The sequence below is a fragment of the Dermacentor andersoni genome, chromosome 4 (genome assembly GCF_023375885.2).
Source record: "Dermacentor andersoni chromosome 4, qqDerAnde1_hic_scaffold, whole genome shotgun sequence".
NCBI classification, from domain to species: domain Eukaryota; kingdom Metazoa; phylum Arthropoda; class Arachnida; order Ixodida; family Ixodidae; genus Dermacentor; species Dermacentor andersoni.
Window position 1 is genome coordinate 222,879,850 of NC_092817.1, and position 20,205 is coordinate 222,900,054.

The window sequence follows — 20,205 nt, forward strand, 5'->3', positions numbered from 1 at the left end:
ACACAGGACAGGCGCGGAACTTCAACTGAGATTTACTCCGGGAAATCCCACATTTATACATGTCTCATAATCACACTTTCTAATCATCAGACAACCATCACTTGACGTTGGCATGCGGGCGTGAGTGGCACAAATTTGCATGTAAATATTTCAGCTCTTTATCAATCAATTACACTGAAGAGCTTCTTACGCTGCTGCCAGATTGCATTTTTATACACTAAGCTTCATAGATTCCTCGGCTCAGTTGTGACGCAAACATCTTGAAAACTTTAGTGTCGCGGAACCTAGGCGTGCAATTACGACAGTGGCGACAATGGTCAGCCATTTTGCCACCCCCCGCCAGTCCTTCTACTCCAGCGCGGTGCTCCTGCAATCTGACGTTTAGACACTGTCCCGTCTGCCCTTTGTAGCTGTTGCCACAAGAGAGAAGTATCTAGTACACTACCCCTATTCTGCATGGGACGAACCTGTCAACGTGCTTAATACCACATTCATTTCTTTTTATCTTTTCCTGCACCATTTTGCACATGCCCGCCAGTTTCTTGGGCGCTGTGAAAATCTTACCCTACTTGGCTAAGATTTTTAGATATGTTGACGATTACGCCATTTTTTTAAAGGGGTAGGGGAGGGAGGCGGTTCAACTACAGTAAACCGTGTTCTTGCAATTTTCCGGGAGAGCGCCTTTGGCTTGAGTTTCACTTTTGAGTTGCCTTCACATGGATGCTTGCAGTTCCTGGACATTTGCATTTATTATTGCTCCCATGCGTGCTGGACGTATCAGCCTCGATCGAAAAAAGGTATTTTAAACTACCAGTCTGCTCATTCGAAGCTTGTAAAAATGGAAAAGCGAAAAACTGCCTGCGTACTGCTCTTGATAAGTCCTGCCAGCATGAAATGCAACATAGCGTGTTCTTACAGTTTCAAAGACTGCACAGTGCAGGATTTCAGTATGAGATGGTCACCTCGGTGCTAGAAACCCTTGACAAGAAAGCGCGCGGCCCATCAGAGCTCCCCTCAAGCGTAGAGCCGCCACGCCGTAGACCTGTTGCAATCCCGTACTACCACCAAATCTCTCACCGCCTCAAAAAGGTGGCTGAAAAATGTGAAGTGCCGGTGGTTTTCACGGCGCCCAAGAATCTCGCGGGCATGTGCAACATGGCGCAGGGAAACAAAAAAAGGAAATGAATGTGGTATCAAGCACGTTGACAGGTTCGTCCCATGTAGAATAGCGCTAGTGCACCAGAAACCCCTTTCTTGTGGGAACAGCTACTTAGGGCAGACGGGACGTTGTCTAAACGTCAGACTGCAGGAGCACCCCGCAGGAGTAGAAGGATTGGCGGAGGGTGGCAAATTGGCTGACCATTGTCGCCACTGTCGTATTTGCAAGCTATTTAAATGCTCGGTCTGGGTATCTAAGACAGCCGATCTCGAGTTGCTTTTTACGCAACTGGGTTTTGCTTTTGATGTGGTCATGTTGACCGAAACCTGGTATGGTGAACATAGCAGTATATTCAAGCTTCCTTTGTATGATACATTTGTTTTAAATCGCACGAATAGTCGCGGTGGTGGCCTACTATTGATGGTAAAAAAGCACTTTCAGTTTGATGTGTTACCTGAATTTTCTGTCATCAACCCTGATTATGAAATTCTGTCCCTTGTTATCGAAAATAAGGTTGTGGCGGTCGTATATCGCCCTCCAAGCGGAAATTTGAAATCCCTCTTCGATTTTCTTGACCTTTTTTTTGTCTTTCATAAGTGAAAACAAATATGATGTCATTTTAGGAGGTTATTTTAATATTAACCTCCTTGCAGATAACCGCGCAAAAAAAGAATTCCAAAATATATTAAATTCTTTTGCCCTCTTAAACGTGATATGCGATCCTACACGTGTTACATTGCAGACTGAATCACTACTTGATCTACTTATAACCAATATGCACATGCCTATTCTGAAAGCAGGGGTAATAAATGCTGATATGAGTGACCACCGCGGCGTTTTTATGTGCGTTCCGAAAAGCAAATTTCCTAATTCAAGAAAGATACCAAAGTTATTTCAAGATATGTCGACAAAAAACCTGAACAATTTCAAAGAGAAAGTTCGTAATCATGACTGGAGAAATGTTCTTGAGGAAACAAGTGCCGAAAAGGCTTATGTTTTGTTTTTAACGGCTTTTTTGTGTATATACAGCGAGTGCTTCCCTTATAAACATGCACAGGAACGAAGGAACATAAGGAAGCCATGGATCACACCTGAATTGCTGAAGAAAATTTACAAAAAGGATAGGCTATACAAGAAGTTTGAAAAAACTCGAGACCCGGATAGGCTTAAGGCTTTTAAAATGTTCAGAAATAAACTGACGGCGGAAATACGCAGAGCACGTGATCAATATCTCTGTAACCAGTTTTGCTGCTCGATGAATAAGTCGGATGAATTATGGAGGAAATTGAATGAGCTTCTAAACAGATCTACAGGCCCAAACCCAGTAACAAAAATTCATACTCAAGATAAATAACTCACAGGCACTGATTTAGCAAACGCATTCAACAGCTACTTCACAGAGAAAACTAGTAATTTCGTTGATTCTAATACTCTTCATATAAGAAACGAAAAGTCAATGTTCTTGACACCAACATCAGTATCAGAGGTCATGTCGGTTTTCATGGGGCTAAATAATAGCAAATGTTGTGACGCAGACGGAATTGTGATAAAGCCGGTGAAGTTTGTAATAGGAGACATAGTGGAGTGTTTAGCTCACACATATAACCTTTGCTTATCTCAAGGAACATTTCAGGGGCAAATGCAACTCGCCAAAGTGAGCGTATTGCACAAAAAAGGTAGTAAGAATGATTTTACAAATTTTAGACCAGTATCCATACTACCCGTTTTCTCAAAAGGCTTTGAAGAAATAGTTCTTACTAGAATGACAAATTTTAGCGAACAATGCAATATCATTCACGGCGCGCAGTATGGCTTCCGGAAATATCGATCAACAGAAATGGCACTGTTAGAACAAAAAGAATTTATCCTGCAATCGCTTGAAGATAAAGAAATAGCTCTTGGAATATACGTAGATTTCACGAAAGCTTTCGATTATTTAAGTCACTCTATCCTGCTAAAGAAACTTGATATGTACGGATTCCGCGGAACGGTCCTATCACTACTGACGTCCTACCTTAGTGAGTGCAAGCAGTACGTATATTTAAATGGCTGCTCTTCTAATATATTAGCAATTTCTGCCGGCGTACCTCAAGGGAGTATTCTGGGTCCATTTTTGTTTAACTTATGTTTGAATGACATTATTAACGTCGATCCTATGGTGAAATTAGTCATTTATGCTGATGATGTGACACTGTTATTCTCTGCAGAAAGTACGGATGGGCTGATTATGAGAGCGAACAGAACGCTTGCGAAATTAGATACATGGGCGCAACTTAACAAATTGAAAATAAACGTTAGTAAAGCGAAGGCTGTCATATACCGTGCGAAAAACAAGAAAATTAACGTTACCTCAGACATTAAGCTGCAAAACTCAAAGGTAGAACTAGTAAGCGCATTTAAAATACTTGGAGTGTACTTCAGCGAAAATATGACCTGGGACACTCATATCGACCACGTTGTGTCAAAACTGTCTCGCATCGTTGGATTGACATGCGCCAACAGATACATTCTACCGTCGAAGATTAAGCTTCTATTGTACAATGCGTTATTCTACTCACATATGAAATATTGCCAATTAGTTTGGGGGAACACAACAAAAGGTAATTTGCAAAGAATCATGATATTACAGAAAAAAATTTCACGAAATATTGAAAACGTCCCCATGAGTCACCCTTCCCACCCTCTGTTCTCGAAGTACTGTGTAATGACATTTTGACAGTTTTGACACAACGTGGTCGATATGAGTGTCCCAGATCATATTTTCGCTGAAGTACACTCCAAGTATTTTAAATGCGGTTACTAGTTCTACCTTTGAGTTTTGCAGCTTAATGTCTGAGACGAGCTATATCCGCATTGCCTGTGTTCACGTTATAAGCTTGAAGTAAAAAATAACAGCTATTCCCTACTATGGTTGGCATCGCTTTCTAAACGGACCACACCTTATGAGAATCGAAACACACAGCCATGGCTAATCAAAACATGCAGAACCAGATACGGACAACAAATAGTAAACAGAACCCTACCGCATTTGCTAAATTTCTGCCATAACAACGGTTTCACTCCCGAAACAGCATCGAACCAGAAACTGAACTTGTTCTTCTGTGACAAAGCTCCTTTCCCATGACAGAATTTCAAGTGGTTTTTTCCTCTCTGCGCACGTACGCTATACGCATTGCAATGTACCAATGTACTGTTTCATACTACACCAATGTGTGCCGTTTTATTTTTCGTTTTTTCCTTCATTATGTAGCGCTTTTTACTTGCAGTTTTTCATGTTTGTACGATTTCTTTACCATTGGTCTATCACGCAGTTAGCAAACTTTTTATTTCTATACTTACCTATTCTCTCTGTTATCGACAAGTTATCGCTGCATTAGTATTTATTCTTTGTTTGTGGTTTTTATGTTGCCATGCGAAAAAGTGTTTCTGTTTCTTCTATTTTGAACTCCGGGGAGCTGGGAACTAGTCAAGCTGACTTGTCAGCTTTTTTTCCCGCACTCCCTCACTTCATGAGTGAAATAAAGATTATTATTATTATTACTATTATTATTATTATTATTATTATTATTATTATTATTATTATTATTATTATTATTATTATTATTATTATTATTATTAGGTTGCGCGACACTACAGTCTTGAAGATGTTTGCGTCACAACTGAGCCGAGACATCTATGAAGCTTACTGTATAAAATGCAATCTGGCAGCTGCGCAAGCAGCTCTTCAGTGTCATTGAGTGATAAAGAGTTCAAGTATTTACATGCGAATTTCTGCCACTCACGCCCGCATGCCAACGTCGAGTGATGGCTGTCTGATGATTAGCAAGTGTTATTATGAGACATGTATAATGTGGGATTTCCCGGAGTAAATCTCACTTGAAGTTCCGCGCCTGTCCTGTGTGTTTCCTTCTTTGTCCTTTGTTGTTCGCGCGGTTACATGATGTAGCTTAATATAGACATGGTCAGTTTTATGCATTTTGTGTTGTACTCGCATTGCGAAGCAATCGGGTGACGCAAACATCTGCTGGCGCAGCCCTGACAGCGACATTGACTTTCTGGCATTTTAGCGTTACCTCCTTTCCAACCTGCACGTTTCTTTTCGTTCTTTCGGTGTACTCTAATGCGTCGCTGACACTTGGTTCCCCACCTGATGATGATGATGATGATGATTATGATGATGTGTGTGGTGTTTTATGGCGCAAGGGCCAGGTTTGACCAAAGAGCGCCATGACAGGTGGTAATGTTGACGATGTATTGTGGATGACATGCACAATGAACTCATCATGGTAGCTGTGATGTGGCTGTAAAAGGGCCTAAAAAAGACACGCTGTAAGTGGAGTGGAATATATAAGTGCTAAAATCATGACGCTGACTACGATGTGATGTGGGCTATGGCAATGGGCTTTCGTTAAACGATGATGCAATAAAACATAACACTGACACCAGAGTTTCAGGCAAGCCCTCGAATGCAGGGCGGTTAGTCGTGTGCTTAAAAGTTGCCTGGCCAGATGATTTTCAGGGTCTCCGTTTCGGCTAAAAACTCTAAGACTGTTTGCAGATTAAAAAGTGGTTCATCGCTAAGAAAAAATGCAGGGTGAAGGGGTAAATTCTCGCGATATGCAGCAGGGAAATACTTTTTCCTCTCTGTTTCTATTGCAGGGCACTGAATAAGAACATGGAGGACTGTGAGATTATTGCCGCACTTAACACAAGTCGGAGGATTGCCGTCGGTCAAGAGATGAGAGTGGGTGCCGTATGTGTGGCCTATCCTTAATCGGCAAAGAAGTACTTCCTTGTACCTTGCTATTTTCCCATGTATCCAGTTCCCCAGTTTTGGTTTTATTATGTGAAGCTTATTCATTGCTTGTTTATCCCATTCGCCTTGCCAATGATTCCTCAATTTACTGCGTAGAAAAGGCTTTAGGTCTGTGGCAGGGATGGGGATATTTGAATCTGCATCGCTAAACGTTACTGACCCAGCGCTTTCGTCAGCAGCTTCGTTGCCTTTTATACCTTTGTGACCAGGTACCCAGCATATGACAATCACTTGATTGCGCATATATAGGGAGCACAACAGACTGTACAGCTCACTAAAAACTGAGTTTTTATATTTTCTTGGTCTAAGTAGGGCTCTGACTACACTTAATGAATCTGTAAATACAATAGCCCTAGCAGGTTTTGTGAGCCTTATGTTCTGAACAGCCGATAGTATAGCGTAGGCTTCAGCTGTAAATATACTTGTGTTTGGATTCAGTGCTCTGGATACTGAAAATGAAGGTCCCAGAGCTGCGTAGGAAACTCCTTTAGAGAACTTGGAAGCGTCTGTATAATATTCTGTACAGGAGTACTTCTCCTGAAGTTCACGAAAATGGAATTGTATATGTGCTTCTGGTGCCCTCTTGGATATTTCTACGAAAGAGACGTCGCATTCAATGGTCTGCCATTCCCATGCTGGGAGCAGGCTAGTGGGTGCCATTAAGACACTCTGTGGGACTAAGACACCTGTTTCTTCTGCCAGTGTTGTCAAAACGAAGGCTCAACGGAGGTCTAATAGCTGGGCGGTTACGAAATAATCTGGCTGTAGGCACTTCATGAATAGATGAGTGACATGGATGCTGAACATCTGATTTGACCTTGAGAGCATAGGAAAAAGTTAAATACGTCCTTTGGAGATGTAATGACCATTCATTACATTCCACATATAGGCTTTCTACGGGACTTGTCCTAAAAGCGCCTGTAGCCAGGCGTATACCCAAGTGGTGAATGGGATCTAGCATCTTTAAAGCACTAGGCACAGCAGAGCTACATACTATTGCTCCATAGTCGAGGCGGGACCGTATAATGCTTTTGTAGAGGCTCAAAAGGCATCTCCTGTCACTTCCCTAAGATGTACGGGCAGGAGCTTTAGTAAATTTATTGTCTTCAGACATCTCGCTCTCAGATATTTAAGGTGAGGGACAAATGTTAGTTTAGAGTCTAAGATGATTCCTAAAAAATTATGTTCGTGGCTGACAGATAGCCGTTGTCCATTAAGATAGATAGCAGGGTCAGGTAATATACCTCTCTTTTTCGAAAACAGAAGGCATGTGCTTTTTTGGAGGTTTAACTTGAATCCATTCTCGTCAGCCCACTTAGATATTTTGTTTAGGCCAAGCTGTATATGTCGCTCACAAATAGAAATGTTGCAGGATTTAAATCCTATCTGTACGTCATCCACGTACACTGAATAAAGCATTGTTCGTGGTATGACGCTATAGAGGGAATTCATTTTTACGATGAAGAGCATGCAGCTCAGTACACCACCTTGTGGCACACCTGTTTCCTGCGTAAATTGTCGAGAAAGCACTTTACCAACCCTCACACGGAACGTACGATTAGGGAGGTAGCTTTGAATCAGATTCAAGAGATTGCCTCTGACACCCATACAAGCCAGATCCCGAAGAATTCCAACACGCCAGATTGTGTCATATGCCTTTTCCATATCTAAAAATACGGCTAATAAAAACTGCTTGTGCACGAAGGCATCTCGGATATTCCCCTCCATGCGGACTAGGTCATCTGTCGTACAATTACCCTCCCTAAAACCACACTGCAAGGGGTCTAGTATTTTGTTGCTCTCAAGATAATGAATTAGGCGTCTGTTTACCATTTTCTCAAAGAGTTTGCATAGGCAGCTTGTGAGGGCTATAGGCCTGTAACTGCAGACCGAAGTTGGATCCTTGCCCTCTTTGAGAATAGGAATTACGACTGCTTGCTTCCAGGCAGGTGGAATGTAACTGGCAGAGAATGTGTAATTAAAGAGTGATAGCAGTGTTTTGTGTGTTTCGGCGTGTAGGTGTTCAATCATCTCATAAACTATTCGATCGCCTCCAGGAGCTGATTTATTGCAACAGTTCCGTGCAGCCTGAAATTTCACCATGTTAAATGGCCGGTTGTAAGGTTCACTTTTATTTCCTTTCTGATTCAGAGGTTGCCGTTCCGCTTGTCGCTGATATCTTAGAAATGTATCTGAGTAATGAGATGAACTCTAGATGTACTGAAAATGTGCTCCTAGCGAGTCAGCCTGGTCCTCAATAGTGTATCCTTGTGTGTTTACCAAAGGTAGAGGATGAGTTTCCCGGCCTTTTATTCTGTTGACCCTATTCCAGGCTTTCCGTTCGTCTGTGTATGAATTGATGCTACTGATGTATTTTTGCCAACTTTCCCGTTTGGCCCGGCGGCGTGTTCTTCTGCCTAGTGACTCTATTTTCTTGAAATTGATCAGATTCTCGGCAGTTGGAGATTCGCGAAGGTGACTCCACGCCTTATTTTGATTCTTACGAGCTTCTTTGCACTCCGCATTCCACCAGGGAACACGTCGTTTGAAGGGCGATCTACTTGATTCAGGGATACATAGTGACGCCGCATCAACAATAAATGCTGTCAGATATGCCACGGCGTCATCAATAGAAAGTGCAGAGATGTATTCCCAAGTCATGCGGGTGAGTTCTTTATAGCGTTTCCAGTCGGCTGACTCTACTTTCCAGTGGGGGACGCATGGAGAGCACTCATCACGTTTTGTTGATTTTATGACAATAGGAAAATGGTCGCTGCCATATGGATTTTTAAGCACGTTCCACTCAAGATACGGTACGAGTGTACCAGATGCAATGCTTAAATCGATCGATGAAAACGTTTTGTTTGCCACGCTATAGAACGTAGGCTCTTTATTATTTAGTAAGCAGGCACCTGTAGTGAAGCTTTCTACTAAGCGTCCCCTGGCATCACAACGACAACCTCCCCAAAGGGTGTTGTGCGCATTAAAATCTCCGACGACAATATAAGGTTCGGGTAGTTCATTCATAAGGCTTTGGAATTCTGTTTTTAAAAGATGGTAGTTCGGGGGGATGAATAGTGAGGAAATTGTTACCAGTTTATCAAACAGTATCGCACGGACTGCAACTGCCTCTAGGTGTGTTTTAAGCGGTAATTGCCGGCAAGCAACACCCTTATCTACTATTATTGCCACACCGCCAGACGAGGCAAGGGCGTCGTTGCGGTCTTTTCGGTAAACGGCATACTGCCTGAGAAAGTTCGTGCGTGAAGGATTAAGATGTGTTTCTTGGACACACAGCAGCTTTAGACTGTACTTATGTAAGAGTTCCTTAATGTCGTCTAGGTTGTGGAGTAAACCCCTGACGTTCCATTGTATTATCTGTGTATCCATAATGTATGTGTCTTGTGCTGTGTGTCTAAGAAATATGGATTAGATTATGTCACGTGACCTTTCCAGGCCCCGTGAAACGAGATCTCTCTATCTTCCGGGCGCGCTCAAGGGAGCTGCGCCGTTCCTTCGGCGTTTGAGACGCCGGATTTGTATTTGTATCCATCACCTCGTCTGAGGCGGTGGATAGTGCCTGCGCAGCGGGCACGTTCGCGGGGGTGGTGGGCCTATCTGCACGCGCAGTGGCCTTGGGTCCAACAGGCCCGAGGGTCTGCTGGTCCTCCTTTGTGGGGGCCGGTACAGCGCTGGCTGTTCCAGCCGGGGGGGCTGATGGCGTGACCGTCGTCACACTCCGCGTGACTTGGGCGGCCGCCGAAGGATGTAGCGCTGCCCCCCGGCGCGCCACATCGGTGTAGGATGGACTAGACTGATTGTGGAGAGCGAAACGTTTACGTGCCTCTGGAAAAGATAGGTTCAGTTTGGCTTTCAGTTCTACGATTTGTTTCTCTTTCTTCCACGAGGGGCACGATCGCGAGTAGGATGGGTGATCTCCTTTACAGTTGGCACAGCACATTACTGAAGTGCAGATGTCGGAAGCGTGTTCTGTTGAACTACATTTAGCGCAAGTATCACGCCCTCTGCAGGTTTGCGACCCATGCCCAAAACGCTGACACTTGAAGCATCGACGCGGATTTGGGATGTATGGTCGAACACGTAGCTTGCAGTAGCCGGTTTCTATTGCTTCAGGCAGGTCGCTGGTTCCGAAAGTAATGATTATGTGTTTGGTCGGTATTTGTTTGTCATCTCGCCTTAATGTTATTCTTTGCACTTTTACTACGCTCTGGTCTTGCCTTCCTTCTAGTAGTTCGCTTTCACTCAGTTCGAGAAGGTCATCTTCTGAGACGACCCCGCGCACTGTGTTCATGGATCTGTGTGGGCCAACTGAGACTGGAATTTCACCAAATGCTACAAATTTCGAGAGCTTGTCATATTACGCTTTGTCGCGAAGCTCGAGAAGAAGATCACCACTTCCCATGTTCGTTACTTTATAGCCTGGGCCAATTGCTTCCGTGAGACATTTTGCTACAACAAATGGTGAGATCATTCTGACTGTTTTGCTATCGCTTTGACTGTGTACAACGTGGTACTTGGGAAAAGATTGCTTTGTTTGCATGAAAAACGTGAAACTTTCATCGGTGCGCCCCCTCTTGAGGGAGCGATCAGGTAATGGTGGAAAGTTGCTTGCCATATAGTATTGGACATTTCGGTGGCGATGGTGGCCACCCACCACCGAGCCCAACAAGGGGACGCTACAAGGTTGGAAGAATACCTGCAGGCGCCAGCCATGTATCGCCGCTATAACCTAATATATATACCCAAGATTGGATATACTACACACGGTTAACCCTTGCCGCTAAGAAATACAGAAGTAATAAGAAGTGAAGAGGAGACAGGAAAGATGGAAAAGGGAGAGAGAAAGACAAAGATTAGAGAGAAGAACAGGAAAAGGCGACTGCCGGTTTCCTCCAGGTGGGTCAGTCCGGAGGTGCCGTCTATGCGAAGCAGAGGCCAAAGGGGTGTGTTGCCTCCGCCGGGAAGCCTTAAAGGTCCAAACACCCAGCTTCGGCTCAACCCCCAGGATCCCCCTTTCCGCAGACACGGCTAGGCCGCGCACGGCTACACACGGGAGGGTCCAACCCTCGTGTGCTCGGCTACGTGGTGTCGCAACAGACCAAACGCCTGCTGACGCAGACACCCCTGCGGGGTTGGTTCCCCACCTGCCCTCAATATAGATATATTCGGTTTTGTGCATAGTGTGTTCTACTTGCACTGAGAAGTAATCGCGTGACGCAAGGATCGCTGCCGCAGTTGAGACAGCGACATGGACTACGCGGCTATTTAGCGTTACCTCATTTGGAACCTGCACTTTTAGTTGCTTCGGTGGCCGCTAATGCGTCGCTCACACTTGGTACACCACCTGTACTCAGTATAGACATGGTCGGTTTTGTACATTGTGTGTTGTACTTCCATTGCGAAGCAATCGGTTGACTCGAGCATCTGCTGCCGCAGCCCACACAGCGCCACTGACTACCCAGCATTTTAGCCTTACTTCCTTTCCAACCAGCCCGTTTCTTTTCGTTATTTCGGCGGCCGCTAATGCGTCGCTCACACGTGGTACCCCCACCTGTCCTCAATAAAGATACATACGGTTTTGTGCAGTATGTGTTGCACTTACGTGGCGAAGCAATCGGGTTACACAAGCGCCCAGACAGCGGCATGGACTTCCTGCCATTTTAGCGTTACCGCCTCTCCAACCAGCACGTTCCTTTTCGTTCTTTCGGTGGCCGCAAATCCGTCGCTCACACTTCGTTCCCCACCTGCCCTCAATATAGACATGGCTGCTTTGGCGCATTGTGTGTTATACTTGCATTGGGAAGCAATCGACAGATGCAGGCATGTTCTGCCGGCTCACACAATGACATGGACTACCCGGCGTTTAACGCTTACCTCCTTTCCAACTCTGGAGAGGAAGGGAGACAAGTCCAATACTGTGATGATGAGGTTTTCATCTCGTCAAACTAAAGAAAAATGGCTTGCAAAGAAAGGGGGATTGAAGAAAACAAAGTCAGCTATATTCTTCAGTAAAAACCTCACGGCATGCAATAAGAAGCTTTCCTGGGAACTGAAAAATAGGGCTCTTGAAAAAAAGTACGAGTTCGCTTGGTACAAGAATGGCAAACTTTTCGTGCGCCGCTGCCCGAGTGATAGGGTGATTAAAATTGCAACATTGCATGACCTAGAAAAATACGATAAAATGAAAGATAGCCGATCGCAACAAGTGATTACGTTCTCTTCGCAAACATGACTACTATGACGCTGAGGCATTCCAGAAGATTGCTTCATGTCAGAAAAAACAGTTATCACTGATTCTCCTTAATGCACAAAGTCTTCAAAACAAAAAAGAATGTGTTGAATTCTTTTTGAGCAACCTAAATCACCAGTTTGATTCCTTAGCTTTCACTGAAATGTGGTCTACTGATAACCATGACACCATGCCATTTACCAACTACACTTGTGCATCAATCTACAGGGCAAACCAAAGGGGTTGGTGGTGTATCGATTTATGTTCATAACAGCGTTAAATACAATATTGTCAAAGAATATACTGTAGTATCCTCTCACTTTGAATCTGTCATGATAAATGTCGAAGCCTTTTAGTAGTTGCTATATATGGGCCCCCTTCTGGAACTGTCTGATTTCCTTGATTTCATGGAAGAAATGCTTGAGTACTGTGAACAGAATGGCGCACTCGTAATTTTTACGGGATATTTCAACATAGATATGCTATCACCAAGCAACAACAAACAAAATTTTCTTGACAGAATGCTCTCTTTTGGCTATAAAACACAATTCATGTACCTACAAGGATAGCACAGTTGACTGAAACTGCCCTGTATTTATGATTCACTAACTACAAGAATGAAATATGCATAGGGGTTCTAACACCAGGAGTCAGCGATCACCTGCCAATTTTCGCATTCTTTCCGTGGTGCGTAAAACAACGAAATCCAGCAAATTCTACGCAGCGTAGAAAAAATTACCAAGAAACAATTAAGCATTTCCAGAATGTTGTCGCTGAAAGTGATTGGAGCTGTATTTTCAATAATACTGACCCTGTGAATGCCTACGACATATTCATAACAGAGTTAACGGACCTTTATAATTTAGCTTGTCTGATTGTGGCGCAAAAAATAAACAAAAGGGCTAGAATACCATGAATAGACGCTTCACTTTTGAAAAGGATGAAAGCAAGAGATAAGCTGTTCACTGAATTCATAAAAACAAAGCGCTTAGACTACTTGGTTGAATTTAAGCACGTCCGAAATAAAATAGGATTTGATATTGAAAAGGCGCGAACTAGCTACTACGAAAAAACGTTTCCCAACATACTCAATGATGAGAAAGCCATATGGAACGCTGTGAACGATATTTTGCAAAAGAAAATACGAAGGCTATCTCTCTTCTTCAAATAGAGGGCAGACCTTGCTCATGTACTTTACTTGACGATACGTTCAATGAGCATTTTTTTGAGTTCAGGAGCGTCTGATATTTCAAATGGTGCTGTCCAGTCTTACAAATCGTATAATAAAGCACGCGTCCCCGAATCTATTCTCCTAACTCCCACGAATGAATCGGAAGTAGCATCTCTGATAGAGAATTTAAGTAACAAATGTGCTGTGGGTTTTGACAATATAATGGCAGAACCTCTAAAAGTACTTTCAGTGCACATTAGCCCACCATTTTCTCATATTTGCAACCTTATGTTGAGCACTGGAACATTCTTGGATAAATTGAAAATTGCCACAGTGGCCACATTGCCACACAAAGGTGGTAATGACAATGACAAGAATAACTACAGGCCCATTTCTGTCTTGCCCATTTTTTCAAAAATTATAGAACGTGTCACATTGCAAACTTTCGCAAACTTTGGTACCTTAAAAATTATAACCGGACATCAATATGGATTTCAGATTAACAAGTGTACTGAAAAGGCCTAATTATCTATTGAAGATCAAATTAGTGAACATTTTGAGCAAAAACATCATACAATTGGAATTTTTCTCGACTTTAAGAAAGCTTTCGACTCGATCAAGCATGAAATTCTTTTGCAAAAGCTGAATGAATATGGAATAAGAGGCACGCCCCTTAATTTAATAAGAAGTTACGTTACTAATCGGTTTCAGTATACAGATATGCAGCACTCGAAGTCACAAATGGGCAAGATCAAGTACGGCGTTCCACAGGGTTCTATACTTGGGCCCCTTCAATACTTATTTTATATAAATGACATTGTAAGCGTACCTCTGACACCAGATATTATATTATATACAGATGACACTAACCTCTTTTTTTCAGGCCAGGATATGTCTACTCTAGCACAAGAAGCGAACCTTTGGCTTAGCAATTCGTTGCTATGGCTGAGAAAAAATAAGCTGGAATTAAACATACATTATTAATAAACACAGAAATCATTGTATTCTCCGCAATACGTAGTTCACATTCCAAAGAGCTTTGTTTGAGTGCGTCCAGACTCAAAAATTTCCAGGCGTCATCTTTCAAGAAAAATCGAGTTGGTCCAATCACATCTTCGCACCCACATATCGCGATCCATTGGCATAATTGGCGAAATCAGACGTTTACTGCCCCTCTGGGTGACAAAGCAGCTTTACTACACTGTAGTTTAGTGGCGCATACATACTGCCTATTAATCTGGGGCACAACAACAAAAACGAAGATAGTATTCAGAGGCTGCAAAAAAAGAATCTTGCGTGTAATCCAAAACGTTCCCCGCCGAACGCCTTCTGCTCCACCTTTCCATAAACCCAGGCTATTAAAACTCGAAAATATATTTTATAAAAAGCTAGCGACAGTTATCTACCATCAAATTAAATGGAACACAGATATATTTCAGGATACCTACTCCCGGAAAACACACACGTATAATCTTAGGAAAACCACCTATTACAGTGAAAGGATTCGAACCAACTACGGCAAGCAAGAAATAACACACCTTATTCTTTCTTTTTTAAACTCGCAAATGACGGCCATGAGCATAGTGAATGAAAGCCGATCAGTAGCAATTAAAAAAAAAGATACACGCTTATCTAATGGCGCTTCAAACATGACATTTTTTTTCTCTTTCTCTTCTGTGTAAGACTTGCTTATATTGTATACTTTCTTTCACAACTGTATTGTGCCTTAAAATTCAGCCATGAGAATTTCTTGTCGATAAGCTGTTGATATCAAGTATTTTATAGTTCACTTATTAAAACCACGCCTTAGTTCTTTTTTTTCTCAACTGCATTGATGTATTACATGATGTATTAGTGCTACATTATGTATTACTATGGAGTATTATATTTATGTGTTATGTATTAGAGGTTGAGTGTACTGCAATATCTTTGTTGTTGTTCTTTTCTTTTTCCCTTTTTTACTACATTGATGTATTACAAAGTGACACGCTGAGTGTTGTGCAATATCGTGGTCCGGGCGAAGATTGACGCATTGTTAGGCATTCAGTTGCCTTTTCGCCACCCCTTCCCGCTGTACCACTGCATATGTATGCATAAACTGATGATGATGAAATAAACAGTTCATTCATTTAACCAGCACGTTTTTTTTTCCTTCTTTCGGTGGCCGCTAATGCGTCGCTCACACTTGGTGCCCCACCTGCCTTCAATATAGACATGCCTCGTTTTGTGCATTGTATGTTGTACTTGCATTGCGAAGCAATCGGGTGGTTCAGTCATCGGCTACCACAGCCCGCACAGAGACATGGACAAGCCGGCATTTTAGACTTACCTACTTTGCAACCTGCACGTTTCTTTTCGTTCTTTCTGTGGCCGATAATGCGTCGCTCACACTGGGTACCCCACCTGTCCTCAATACAGACATGGCCGGTTTTCTGCATTGTGTTGCCTTTGCATTGCGAAGCAATCGGGCGACGCAGGCTTATGCTACCGCAGCCCACACAGCGACATGGACAACCCGGAAATTTAGCCTTTTCTCCTTTCCAACCCGCACGTTTCTTCTCGTTCTTTCTGTGGCTGCTAATGCTTTGCTCACATTTGGTACCCCACCTGCCCTCAATATAGACATTCGGTTTTGTGCATTGTGTTGTACTTCCATTGCGAAGCAATCCGTTAACGCAAGCACCTGCTGCTGCAGCCTACACATAGACGTGAACTTCCCGGCGCTTAAGCGTTAATTTCTTTGCAACCTACACGTTTCTTTTTCTTCTTTCGGTGGCCGCTAATGCGTCGCTCACGCTTGTTACCCCATCTGACCTCAATAGAGACATATTCGGTTTTATGCATTGCGTGTTGTACTTTCATTGCGTAACAATCATGTGACGCAAGCATCTGCACGGCAGCCCACACGTTGACATAAAGTTTCCGGCATTTTGTCATTAACTCCTTTCGAACCTACACGTTCCTTTTTGTTCTTTCGCTGGCAGCTGATGCGTCGCCCCCACATGGTTCCCCACCTGTTGTCAATATGAACATGGTCGTATTTGTGCATTGTGTTTTGTACTTGCATTGCGAAGCAATCGGGTGACGCAAGCATCTGCTACCGCAGTCTGCACAGCGACATGGGCTGCCCTGCATTCTATCATTACCTCTTTTCCAACCCACCCGTTTCTTTTTTTTTTCTTTGGGTGGCCGCCAATTTGTCGCTCACACTTGCTACCCCACCTGCCCTCAATAAAGATATATTCGGTTTTGTGCATTATGTGTGGTACTTACATGGTGAAGCAATCGGGTGACGCAAGCGCCCAAACAGTGACATGGACTTCCTCGCATTTTAGCGTTACCTCCTTATCAAGCTGCACGTTTCTTTTCGCTCATTTGGTGGCCATTAATGCGTCGCTCGCACTTGGTACCCCACCTGCCCTCAGTATAGACATGGCTGCTTTTGCGCATTGTGAAGCAATCGGGTGACGCAGGCATGTGCTGCCGGCCCGCACATCGACATGGACTTCCCGGCATTTTTGCGTTATATCCTTTCCGACCATCACGTTTATTTTTGTTCTTTCGGTGGCCGCTAATCCGTAGTTCACGCTTGGTTCCTTACCTGTTGTTGATATGGGCATGGTAAGTTTTGTGCGTTGTGTGTTGTAGCGTTCCTAGTTAAAGGACTCAATAGACGGAAAGTATTGCTATGGAACTAGCGTCCATCTTGTCTACCATTTTATTCTCCCTTCCTTTTTTTCTTCTCCTGAACCCAGGCTCCTGCGCTTCTTCATCTTCTATTCCAAGGCTCATACCGCTTCACCCTTCCAGGTTTTTTTTGCTAACCCCTCCTGGGGTAATACTTGAAAACGTTTACAATCGAAGCACATTCAACTGAGCCACGTTGGCCAATGTACCACACAGTCTTCAATATTCCTTTCTGAATGGCTGTCTTTGTCACAGAGTAAGGAAAATAAAATTTGGCACTGGATTCTCTTACTCCTTTCCTAACTAGAATGAGGTCGGTGACTTGAATGTCTGGGATATCTGAGCAATGCCTCTTGTCAAAATGTTTTTTCATTCGTTTACGGTACCTCTCCTCCTGCGATTTCTGTTTCCTCTCCTCACCGATCTTGAGATTTTCTAACAGCCCCAGTTCACGGTCCGCCTGAAGAATAGGGGTTTCTCCTGAAGAAGCGAACTGCGGGCTGTATACCAAGCCACTGGTGTAGGAGCGATTGTGATGCCTTACAGCTGCTTCTAAAGAGCATTTCCAACCACCAGGGAAACTATCGTACATCCTGATGTATTGTTTCACATCTCGTATAGCACGCTCTGCAAGCCCATTCGCTGCGGGATGGTATAGCGCACAGAATTGGATTGATATATTGTGGTGTCGAGCCCATCTTGCTAGCTTTTCACTCTTGAACGCTGGACCGTTGTCACATACAATCGTCCTGGTTGTCCTAAACATATCCCGTTCGAGAAGGGCGATGACACTATTCGCATCTTCTTTTCCTGCCCGTGCCGCGACCATCCTGGTGCATTCATCTATGGCCAGAAGAAAAGCTTGCGTTTTTCGGACTCCTTCTCGTTTCTTATTTAGCTCGGCGAAATCCAGGTTTATAACTTCAAAAGGCACGTTCGAGTGGCAAGGTATTATCATGGCGTCCGTAGGCTGCTTATATTTCACTTTGTTGACTTGACAAATGTGGCATGAACGAACCTATCGATTGACGTCTTCTTTCATGCGAGGCCACGTAAATCTCTTGACTAGCTTGTTGTAGGTGCGCCAAAATCCGTCGTGTCCTCCAGATTCTGGGCTATCGTGGTGCAAATAAAGCACCCTGGAAACCAGCGTTGGCGGGTCTTGATAGCGACCTTCCATAAAAATCAATTGTTCAGTGCCTTCCCATAATTCAATTTCATTGATTTCTTCCGATTGTTCGTTGTTGGCCTGTATCATAAGTCTAGACAATGCATCTGCATCGGTCAAAAGGGGTGCAGGTCTGTGGGAGATGGTGAAATCGAACTGCTGCAAATAGTTCACCCATCTGGCGATACGTCCCTTAGGTTGGGTCATATTCAAGAGATGAGTGAGGGCCTGGTGATCGGTGAACAAAGTAAACTTCGCACCTTCTAGGTACGTACGGAAGTACTGAATTGCTTTAAGGACTACAAGAGCTTCCTTTTCAGTAGTGGTGTAGTTGACTTCAGGTGGCTTGAGGGTGTAACTGTAGTAACCTACTACGTGTCGCTTTTCTCGGCCGGATGCTTCTGGACATTTCTGGTACAAGACTGCACCTGTCCCATAGTGTGAGGCGTCGGTATTCAGTTCAAAGGGTAAAGTGAAATCTGGTATGCGGAGAATAGAGTCAGCAGAGATTCTGTGCACCAGATCACGGTAGACTCTCTCAAATTCCTCATCCCACTCAAATGGAACTTCTTTCTGCGTTAGGCGCGTGAGGCATTTTGTTTTGATGGCAAAGTCTTTTATGAAGGGTCTGAAATGTCCTGCTAATCCCCAAAACACACGCAATGAGTGTATATGGTTTTACCAGTTGGGATATCCTCTCGACTGACTCTTGTTTCGTGCTTTTGGTAGTCCCATCAAAGACTCTTCCAAGAAACACAAGTTTTCTTTGAAAGAACGCACTTTTCTTCAAATTAACCTTGAGGTGTGCCAAGCTCAAGGCATTTAATACCTGGGACAGGTGTTCCTGATGCTCCGCCTCTGTTTTGGAGAAGACGATAATATCGTCTATGTACACCTTACAAAAGACAACTAGGAAAGGCTTCAGGACTTCGTTCATAATCTTCTGGAACCATGCTGGTGAGTTTTTCCAGACGAAAGGAAGCCGGTTATACTCGTACAGGTCGAAGGGCGTGATAAAAGCAGTGTACATTTTTGTTTCTTCGGTTATCGGGATCTGCCAGAAACCTTTAAACAAGTCAATACGTGAAAAACATCGGCAACCACCTGTATCATCTATAATCATGTCTATCTTCGGCATGGGAAATGGTATAAGTTCTGTCTGTCGGTTGAGAACCCTGTAATCTGTGCACAGTCTGAAAGTTTCATCTTCTTTCGGCGCAGTAGTTATGGGAGAGGCGAAGGGTGACACCGAAGGCCGGATTATATTGGCGTCTAGCATCTCCTGCAATTCCTTCTTCAACCATATATTGCGCTCTCTTGACATGTTTTAAGGTGATTTTCGGATGACGGTCTTGTCGGTTAGTTCGAAAGGCACCTTCGGTGACGTCATCGCTGGTGGATAGCTTCCTATGCATACCAGGATAGGTCGTTGCAATATCCTCCGCGCACTTGACAACTCGCAGGTTATCTTTTCTATCCGGCTGTGTCACTTGCCTTGATAGTCCTTCCACTAAAACCGCATCATCCGAGTATACGTTGATTTTTAGTTTCTTTATATCTCGTCTGGATAGCAGAAAGTCATACGTCACCCCCTCAATCACCAGTACTTCACTCTCTATTTCATGACCTTGGAACTCAATGTTTACTGAGGCCCATTGATTATGCATTGTCACTTTTCCATCGTAGCCTTGCACCCGTAGTACTCTTCCACTATGCAGGTGACTTGCATCTACCAGCTTGGCATTTATTATAGACACAGAAGCACCGCTGTCAACCAAAGTCATCATATGTCTGTTTCCCACTTTGACAGGGATGTGAAGTAGGCTAGAGCAAGTTAAATAAACAGACTCAGTTGTGGTCATCGGGTCGGACTGATCACCCTTGTTTATCAGTTTTTTTTCGTCGGAGCCTCTTCAGCGTCCGAAAGTCGGGGGACAGGGTCGCTGTCGACGTT